The following is an 11,110-nucleotide window of genomic DNA, read 5'->3' as shown; positions in this document are numbered from 1 at the left end:
AATTCCTTTAATCTCTTTTTCTCCTCTTATTGCCAAGGCTAGCATTTCTAATACAATATTGAATAGCAATGATGATAGTGGGCAACCTTTTTTCACTCCTGACCTTATTGGGAATGGTTCTAGCTTATCCCCATGATGTTTGCTGATAGTTTTAAATAGATGCTACTGACTAGTTTAAGGAAAAATCCATTTATTCCAATACTTTCTAGTGTTTTTAATAGGAATGGGTCTTGGATTTTATCAAATGCCTTTTCTGCATCTATTGACATAATCATATGGTTTTTGTTAATTTAGTTATTGATATAGTCAATTATGCTAATATTTTTCCTAATATCAAACCTGTCCTGTATTCCTGGTATAAATTCTACTTGGTCATATATTATCCTGGAGATGACTTTCTGTAATCTCATTGCAAATATTTCATTTAAGACTTTTGCATCAATATTCATTAAGGAGATTGGTCTAAAATTTTCTTTCTTGTTTTCATCCTACCTGGTTTAGATATCAGTACCATGTCTATGTCATAAAAGGCATTTTGTAGGAATCTTTCCTTCCCTAGTTTTTCAAATAGTTTATATAGTATTGGAGTTAATTGTTCTTTAAATATTTGGTAGAATTCACATGTAAATCCATCTGGTCCTGGGGATTTTTTTGTTCTATTAATTAATAGTTGATTAATAGTTTATTCTATTTCTTTTTCTAAAATGGGACTATTTAAATAGTTTATTTCCTCTTGTGTTAATCTGGGCAATCTATATTTTTGTAGGTATCCCTTCATTTCACTTAGGTTGTCAAATTTATTAAGATTTAGTTGGGCAAAATAACTCCTGATAATTGCTCTAGTTTCCTCTTCATTAATGGATAGTTCTCCCTTTTCATTTTTGAGACTAACAATTTGATTTTCCACTTTCTTTTTTCTAATAAAGTTAACTAAAATTTATCTATTTTGTTGGGTTTTTTCATAAAACCAACTCTTAGTTTTATTTATTAATTCAATAGTTTTTTTTTTAGTTTCAATTTTATTGCTCTCTCCTTTTATTTTTAGAATTTCAAGTTTGATATTTGATTGGGGGTTTTCAATTTGCTCTTCTTCTAGCTTTTTTAGTTACAAGCCCAATTTATTGATCTTTTCTTTCTCTATTTTATGCAACTAAGCATCTGGAGAAATAAAATTTCCTCTTATTACTGCTTAGTCTGCATCCCACAAATTTTGGTATGTTATCTCATTATTGTCATTCTCTTGGATTAAATTGTTGATTGTGTCTATGTTTTGCTATTTCACCCATTCATTCTTTATGATAAGATTATTTAGTTTCCAATTACTTTTTGGTCTATTTTCCCATGGCCTTTTATTGAATGTAATTTTTATGACACCATGATCTGAAAAGGATGCATTTACTATTTTTGCCTTTCTGCATTTGATTTTTGAGGTCTTTATGGCCTAATATATGGCCAAGTTTTGTATAGGTTCCATGACCTAATGAGAAAAAAGTGTACTCCTGCTTTCTGTCTCCATTTAATTTTCTCCAAAGATCTATCATACCTAACTTTTCTAATATTCTATTTACCTCTTTAATTTCTTTCTTATTTATTTTGTGGCTTGATTTATCTAGTTCTGAGAGAGCAAGTTTGAGATCCCCCACATTACAGTTTTGCTGTCTATTTTTTCTTGCAGCTCTCTTAACTTCTCCTTTAGGAATTTAGATGCTAAACCACTTGGTGCATATATGTTTAGTATTGATATTGCTTCATTATCTATGGTACCCTTTAGCAAGATATAGTTTCCTTCCTTATCTCTTTTAATTAGATCAATTTTTGCTTTTGCTTGATCTGAGATCAGGATGGCTATCCCTACTTTTTTGACTTCATCTGAAGCATAACAGATTCTGCTCCAGTCTTTTCCTTTACTCAGTATGTATGGCTCTGCTTTAAATGTGTTTCTTGTAAACAATATATTGTAGGATTCTGTCTTTTAATCCAATCTGCTATCCACTTATGTTTTATGGGAGAGTTCACCCCATTCATATTTAGAGTTAAAATTACTAATTATGTATTTCTCACCATCTTATTAACCCCACATTATACTTTTCTCTTTCCTCTTCCCCTTTCCCTCCTCTCCAGTATTTTACTTATAAGCGCTACTTGCCTCAAGCAATCCTCCCCCTTCAGAGAATCTCCCCCTTTTTTATACCTTCCCCCTACTATTTCTCTTTTCCCTTCTATTTAACCTATCCCTTCCCTTTTCCCCTTTCCATTTCCACTTTTCTATAAGATGAGTGATGTTTCTCAGTCAAACCAAATGTATCTAATATTCTTTCTTTGGGCCAAATATGATGAGAGTAAGATTCACACAATATTCATCACTCTCTCTTCTTTCCCCCAAGTATAATATGTTTTCTTTGCCTCTTTCTGAGATGTAATTTCCCTCATTTTACCTCCTTTCCCCTTTTTTTCTGTTATAATCGCCTTTCCATCTTAGTTTCTTTTTTATATTATAACAGTAAAATCAGATTATACACATACTTTCAATATATATCCATAACAGAAATGCAGTTCTCAAGAGTTTTCATTTTTTGTTTGTTTGTTTTACCTTTTTATGCTTCTCTTGAGTTCTATGGTTGCAGGTCAATTTTTTTTGTTTAGCTCTGGTCTTTTCATAAAAAATAAATGGAATTCACCAGTTTAATTGAATGTCCATTTTCTTCCCTGAAAGAAAATGGTCAGCTTAGCAGGGTAATTCATTCTTGGCTGCATTCCAAGTTCCTTTACTTTTGAAAAATAAGAATCCAGGCCCTTCGATCCTTTAAAGTGGAAGCTGCTAGGTCCTGGGTAATCCTTATTGTGGCTCTTTGGTATTTGAATTGTTTATTTCTGGCTGCTTGTAATATTTTTCCTTTGTCCAATAGTTCTCAAATTTAGCCACAATATTCCTTGGGGTTTTAATTTTGGGGTCTTTTTCAGGAGATGTTCAGTGATCAAGTTAATCAAGAAGAAAATAAATGGGATGTGATATCTATCTTTAAGTGTTTCAAGAGTCATCTTTGGAAAGATGTATTAGTCTTGTTTTTGTTGGCCCTAGAAATGACACTTAGGTATCAATAAGTGGTACTAGGAGTAATAAGGTGAAAATCATGAATCAAAGTTAAGTTTGATTAGCTAAGGGAAAAGTCCTAGCCACTAAACTTATCCAAAAGGAGTTTTAGTTATTTTTGTTTTTATTGAATTCTCTTTTAGTAGAGGGATTCAAGCAAAAGCTATATGGTCACTTGCCAGATATGGAATCTGGATAATCTCTGAGCTCCTTGCCATGTCTGAGTATCTATTATTTTGTGATAATTTATTCTCAGAAAGCCTAATATAGAATTCACATAGAATCTGAGTGGGGCTGGGCAGATGCAACATTTTCTGATTGCATATACAAGGTAGTAGAGCAAATCCAAGGTATTAGAGAGTACATTAGAGATGTTTTCATTAGGAAACTGAATGAAGGTAATGTATGTAAAGGGCAGAAATAAACAGAAAAATGAAGCTATATATAGGGTCATATAAGGTTGCACATTATATGTGGTCAAAGAAGACAATGAAAGAGAAAAGATGGAGGCTTAGACAAACCCTGAAAAATAAAAAGGTCAGTTCATTTCTCAAAGTTTTCACTTCTGTGTCTGCTCCTTGGGTATTGGCTTGTGATCATCTAGAAAAACTTTTATGAAGACTATTTTTTTTGTTATCTTGAGTTTGCTGACAGATATGTTAGTAGCTAAGTAATCAGTGGCACCCAAGCTCTCCATATCTGGCATTAATATATATTTGTATATTTTACAATCTGTGGATTTTCATCTTTCCTAACTGTCACAGTGCTGACATTTTGACCCTCTTAAAATTGCAAGTTTTTATCCATAGACTTAAGATGTATGTATACCTCTGGACATAATGAAAGGATTTTCCTCTTCTTCTGTAGAAGAGATATGAAGAAAAGCTATTTTCACACAGGAGAATATACTAGGAGACAACCTTTCAAAGAAATTCTGGGTGTCATATTTCATTAATACCTTTCAGCTGTACTGAAAATAAATGGCAGGAGAGTGTAATTTCACTTAGAGAGTGAAGCAGAAAATGAATTTCTCATTGCACAGGCCCATATCAGCACACATTACTCTTCTGAAGCAAACTTCTGAAAACCAAGGAAGCTAGTGCAGAGAAGCATTAAATTACCCCAGAAAAGAAAACTATATAAAAAGTTCAATTGTAATATTGGTGAGGGAGAAGGACAAGAAATGTATTAAATATACCTTTAGATGGTACTAAAAACAACCCACTTTCACCCATTCACTGGGTCACTATAGTGTCAGGGTTCATAAAGAAGCCCCTAATCATCAGGTCAAATTCAAGATGGCTGATCACACTGAGTTCTGAGGTTGAAGTGATATCTCATAATTGTACTCTGCACTCTACCACTGGTATCAGGAAGAATATCTTCTGGCTTTTCATGAAAGTTATTTGTAAAGTCTTCCATATGAAGATGTGATGAAAGGCAGTTCTGCTCCCTTGTTGGATGCCTTAAGAGGTATGTTGATTTAGCTATAGGAGTGGCATGAATAAGCTACTCTTCCTTGATAAAAAAATGTTAAGAGAAGGCAGGTGGGGAAGAAAAAGGGAAAAGAAGCCTTGGGCAAGAAGATGGATTGAGGACATAATGAATTAATGCTCATGTCATTAAGGTTCAACACTTCAGATTTAATATGAAGAACTAATTTGTGCCTGATCACTCATGCCATGTGGTTGAAAATGATCAGCAAGCTGTGTGCTCTTTTTCTGATATTTTGATTTTAATCAGTATTTTCTAAAGTCCTTCCTTCATCATTTGCTGAGTTTATGATGCTCTGGAAAACAGCTGTCATGCTTATTATCACATTTTTCTTCTCCACTGGATCAAAAAATGAGAAATAAATAATTCTGGTCCTATTATTTTGTCTTTACTTTTTTGAACTGGTTTATCTTTTATTTCATACCAGAAAGTATTGTCAATGTTTCCACCTAGCTACTTCACAGAGGTTCCTTTTACATGATTTCTCTGTTATTAATTGAAAGAGGATTCATGAATAGCCCCCCAAAAGTTGGGGAAAAATAATAGTCTTTACTCCCGAAAGAATCTTAATCCTGGTACATGGTAAACTCTTAATATTAATTATTGATAATATTATTAATATTAGCACCTAATTAGCATCTGTTAATAATAGCATGGAATTGAACTGCCAATTTGTAAATGAGGAAAGTGAGGTCTAGAAGGAGCAGAGCAAAGTTCATTCAAAGAAAGTTCTGTTTTAATTCAGTGTTCTTTCTACTCTAACATTAATGCCTCAGAGAAAATGGGAGTGGTTGAACAGCGGATTCAATGTTGGGCTTGTAGCCAAGGATAATCTGGGTTCAAGACCATTCTCTAATATGTTCTAATTATGGGACTGTGGAAAAAATCATTATTTGAAGCTCAAATTTCTCCTCTGCAAAATTGTCTAAGACTATTCCAAAGAATCCATGACAAATAATACTATTTAGAGAGAGAGCTGAGAAACTCTGAGTATAGATTGAAGCATACTATTTCCACTTTATTTTTCTCATGTGCATTTTCTCTTGCAACATGGCTAATACCACATATATTTTGTATGATTTCACATGTGTAATTAATATCATGTTTCTTGGAGTAGGAGGATGAGTAGAAGGGAGAGAATTTGAAACAGAATGCAAAAAAATATTAAATTTTTACATTTATTTGGGAAATATATAATGAAAGAAAAATATACTTTTAAAAAGAAAGTCAGATTTAATAGCATCTAAAGTCTCTTCTAGTTCTAAATGTATGATCTTATTTTTCTATCTTACTTTTAAGTCACAACTTGGGAAGACTGAAACCTTACTAATCAAAAGAGTTAAAACTTAATCATTCAATCAAAAAATATTCATTAAATATTTACTATGTAGCAGACACTGTACTCAGGTACTGAATATACAAAAATGTAAGGAATGACACAACCCCCAACTCCAAAGAAGTTTACATTCTAATAATGGATCCAACAAGTACATGGAAAAAGTGTTTATAAAGTAGTTAAATATCAAGAAGATTGATAAGGAAGATCCCAGCATTTGCGACAATCAGAAAAAGATGGTGCTTGAACTACATTTTGTAGAAAGGGTCAATTCTATGAAGCAGAGATTAGGTGGAAGTATAATCAAGGATATGAACATCTTAAAAGCAGCCACTGTCATTCTTTCTAGTGTCTGAGGTTGGATTTGAACTCAGAAAGATGAGTCTTCCTTAATTTAGGTCCTTCACTCTATACGCTGCAGTCCCACCTAGCTGCCCCATCTTGTAAATAGTTGTGCACAATAATTATTTCATTTGTTTATTTTTAAATTTATTCATTAACTTATTACTCATTTATTCATTCATTCATATGATATTCATGGATAAATACAATGTACTCATGTGTATGAGAAAGACATAAGTTGCTATGTTAGACCTTAGGAGTGATGTAAGTAATTAATGACCAGCAAAAGTGAAGGAATGGGGTATAGAGGGAAATAGGAGTGTGTTCCACACAAAAGGAAGAGAGTGAGCAAAGACAAAGAAACAAGAGAATGATGGGTTGTTCAGGAGATATTGGTTCAGTTATATTATATGCAGAGAGGGTCAGGCCAGAAAGAGAAAATATGATTGTCAAGCCTGGAATAACAGACTAAAGTCTCTGAACATATTTGTAGTGCTTTCGGTGGTGCTCTGTGCTGTAGGGATACAGTTTGTAAGTTGTGGTGGAAAGGTTGGTTGAGTGTGTTCTTCCCAACCCATATAACACAGGTTCAAATTTAATTTGGGCCAATGGAAAAAATCATTAATTTTGGCCAATTGTTTACTGACTTTTGTGAAATGAACTGATTATTGACCTACAGAAGGATCTCTAATATGAAGTGCAGGGTAGAAAATAACATAATTTGGCGGGGGGGAACCCTCCAATATGAGAACTGGATGATTTTCAGCTTTAGAAGTTGCCAAATAATGATGGCCAGGTGATGCCAAGCTATCAATACATGATTTCAGCAATCTGTTCCCAAGTCAAATTCTTGTTCTATTTGAAATGTGTCCTGCCATGTCTTTGTAAGTATTCAATCTGTTTTTCCTTGGCTTGGGTAATTGAACTTTCATCTTCTCTTGCCTAAAACCAGGCTGTCAGACTATTTCTTGAGTTGTTGCCATAATTAGACTCGCCTTTCCTGACCCAATTTCCAATTTAAATTCTTTTTATTTATTTATGTTTTGCTCATAGATTATAAACTTTCTGAGAGCAGGAATCGCATTGTTTATATTTATGGCCTCAACATTTAGCATGGAAGAATATGTCTGGAACATGGTAAATTTCCCCCCCACTTAACAGCATTTTATTTTTTCCAATTACATGTAAACATAGTTTTCAACATTCACTTATATGATTTTGAGTTCCATTTTTTCTCCTTCTTTCTATCCCTATCTCCTTTCCCCAAGGTGGGAAGCAAAGTCATAAAGGTTATATGCATACATACAAATATAATTTATATATTTCCACTTTAGTCATGTTGTGAAGGAAGAATCAGAACAAAAGGGAAAAATCAAGAAAGGAAGAAAAAACATAAAAATAGTAGCATATATGTATAAGATAATTGTATGTTTTTAACCTATATAAGATTATTTGCCATATTGGGGAGGAGGGAGAAGAAGAAGGGAGGGAGAGACCAAAAATGGAAATCAAAACATTATAAAAGGAAATGTTAAAAACTAATACATACAAAAATAAAAATAAAATGGCAGTGCTTCAATCTTCATTCAGACTCCATAGTTCTTTCTCTGGATATGGATAGCATTTTTTATCATGAGTCTTTTGGAATTATCTTAGATCATTTTATTGCTGAAAAGAACTAAGTCTATCAAAGCTGATCATTGCACAATATTACTGTTTCTGTGAACAGTGTTCTCCTAATTCTGCTTACTTCACTCAGCATCGATTCATGTAGGTTTTTTTCAAGTTTTTTCTGAAATCTGCGTGCTTATCAATTCTATTTTATAATAGCTTTTTATCTTTCAAAATACGAGGAAAGATAATTTTTAACATGCACTCTTTTAAAAAATTGAGTTATAAATCTTTCTTCCTCCCTTTCCCTACCTCCCTACCCTTGACAGTAATGTTAAACATGTGCAATTCTTCTAAACATATTTTCATCTTTATCATGCTGCATAAGAAAAATAAAATCAGAAGAGAAAACATGAGAAAGAAAAAAAAATGAGCAAACAACAACAAAAATCAGAAAATACTATGTTGTGATCCACATTCAGTCCCCATAGTCCTCTCTATGAGTGCAGATGGATCCCTCCATTACAAGTGTATTGGATTTCACCCGAATCACTTACCTGTTGAAAAAAACCATGTCCATCAGAGTTAATCACCATATAACCTTGTTGGTTCTGTATAAATGTTCTCTTAGTTTTACTCACTTAACTTGGCATCAGTTCATGTAAATCTCTTCAGGGCTTTTAAAAATCATTCTGCTGATAGTTTCTTATAGAACAATAAAAATCCCATTATGTAGTGTTCTGGTTGGTTTTCTGGAGGTTTCTGGACCAGCCTTTATTTCAGTAGATTAGTCACCTCGAGGATAGCCAGGTGTTAAAGTCCATATTCTTCACTGTTTGTCTCCTTGCCTGGGGCCCGCTTAGCTTCCTTGAGACCCTTCAGACAGGCCTTGGTCTCAGTGTGAGGAGGACCACATTGCACCACAAGGCTGATGAAAATGGAATGAATGTTTCTCCTTGGCTTTGAGAGTTTGAGCTCCCACCCCCAGTCCTTTGTCTTCTCGGACTCTGACTCCAAGCCTGTCTCGAAGTCTGAACCAGTCTCTCCCAAAGTGCAGGAAGAAGAGAGCCACCAGGAGTCTGATCAAAGATGGAATGAATCTCGTCCAGTCCTTGCTGGCTGTTGTATACTCTCTTATAATTATATTGTCATAGTTGTGAATCTTGTGGAACTATATTAAGTACTAAATATATGTAATGAATTAGATAACTATTGTCTTATCAATTCCACTTAGCACCTTGTGAGAATCCTTGTTTCAAGTACAGAGTTCTGGTCCATAACCCCATTACATTTGTATGCTGTAACTAAATCTAGCCATTCTCCAACTGATGGATATCAACTCAGTTTCCAGTTCTTTGCCATTACAAAAAGGGCTGCTATAAACATTTTTGCACATGTGAGTCCTTTCCCCCTTTTATGATCTCTTTGTGATATAAACCCAGTAGTGCTCCTTAACTCTTACAGCACAATAATATCCCATTACATTTATATACCACAATTTGTTCAGCTATTCCTCAAATTCTGGTCAACCACTCAATTTCCAATTCTTTGCTACCACAAAAGAGTTGCTATAAACATTTTTGTACATCTGGGTCCTTTTCCATTTTTATGATCTCCTTTGGATACAGACTTAATAATTGTACTGCTGAATCAAAGAGTATGCACAGTTTTATAGTCTTTTGGGCATAGTTCTAAATTGCTCTCTGGAATGGAGGTGGTCTCCCAGAGTTGTTTTAATTTAAATTTCTCAACCAATAATGATTTAGTGCATTTTTTCACATGACTCTAAGCAACTTTAAGTTCTTCATCTGAAAATTATTTTGTGATTTGCATCTTATGATATTTTCTATATCCTGTTTCATCGCAGAGCCTTCTTTTTTTTATCTCACAAGTAAACTATTCCTTGGTCTTCTAATTTGCTTATGATGTTATTCTTTTTTTTTTCTTTATTATAACTTTTTATTTACAAGACATATGCATGGGTAATTTTTCAGCATTGACCCTTGCAAAACCTTCTGTTCCAATTTTTCCCCTTCTTCCCGCCGCCCCCTCCTCTAGATGGCAGGTAGACCAATACACGTTAAATATGTTAAAGTATATATTAAATACAATATATGTATACATATTTATACAGTTATCTTGCTACACAAGAAAAATTGGATTTAGAAATAAGGTAAAAATAACCTGAGAAAGAAAACAAAAATGCAGGCGGACAAAAATAGGAGTGGAAATGCTACATTGGGGTCCACACTCATTTCCCATGGTTCTTTCACTGGAAGTAGCTGGTTCTCTTCATTATTGAACAATTGAAACTGATTTGGTTCACCTCATTGTTGAAGAGAGCCACGTCCATCAGAATTGCTCATATGATGTTATTCTTTATGTCTAAATCATGTACCTATTTTGACCTTATCTTACAATACAAGATGTTGGTCAATACCTAGTTTATGCCAATTTTCCCAGAAGTTTTTGTCAAATAGTAAATTCTTATTCATGTGGTAAACTATTAATAAATTCTTTATCCCTTCATATATTTCTGTTTCTATTTTTCTTTTATACAAAATTCCTATAGTGAGGTGAACCTTGAGAATAAACTTTGATCTTCTAGGTGTTATAGAATAATAGACATTAAACTGTGGCATCCAAAGAATTTGATTTACGATAAAGGATTTTTTTTTTGGTTAAGGAAAAATGAAACTCATCTATCTCCCAAAAGGATCCTCGGTCATGGTATTTTGATGATGTCCCATGAAGGTAAGTAGAAATGGAAGTAATACTCTCCAAACCAATGTCTGACACAGTCCAGTGAAACTGGATTTGGCAGTCAGAACACCTTAGTTAGGATCCTGACTCTTCCACTTAAGAGGATCTCTGGATGAGGTTGGAATAATCACCTCACCTTTATGCATTTCAGTTTCCTCAGGTGTAAAATGTAGGGGTTGGATTGGATGATATATAAGATTTCTTCCGTCTTTCAGTCATTGGGCTCTCAATCCAGGAGTGTATTGAAACTTATACATGAGAGCTGATTGTAAATTTTCATTGTGAATATTTATATCCATAAACTTGGAATATGCCACAAATCAAGTTTTGTATTTATTTTTAATTATTTAGAATTCAGAAAGTGACAAAGAAAACATTAATAACACATATTAAACTGAAAAATGTGTTGTACATAGATTTCTTCCCCCCATCAAGAGCTGATTGTTAAACATTTACCAGTACATGACAATCTG

The sequence above is a fragment of the Sarcophilus harrisii genome, chromosome 5, assembly GCF_902635505.1.
Source record: "Sarcophilus harrisii chromosome 5, mSarHar1.11, whole genome shotgun sequence".
NCBI classification, from domain to species: Eukaryota; Metazoa; Chordata; class Mammalia; order Dasyuromorphia; family Dasyuridae; genus Sarcophilus; species Sarcophilus harrisii.
Note: the sequence above shows the minus strand (reverse complement) of the source record.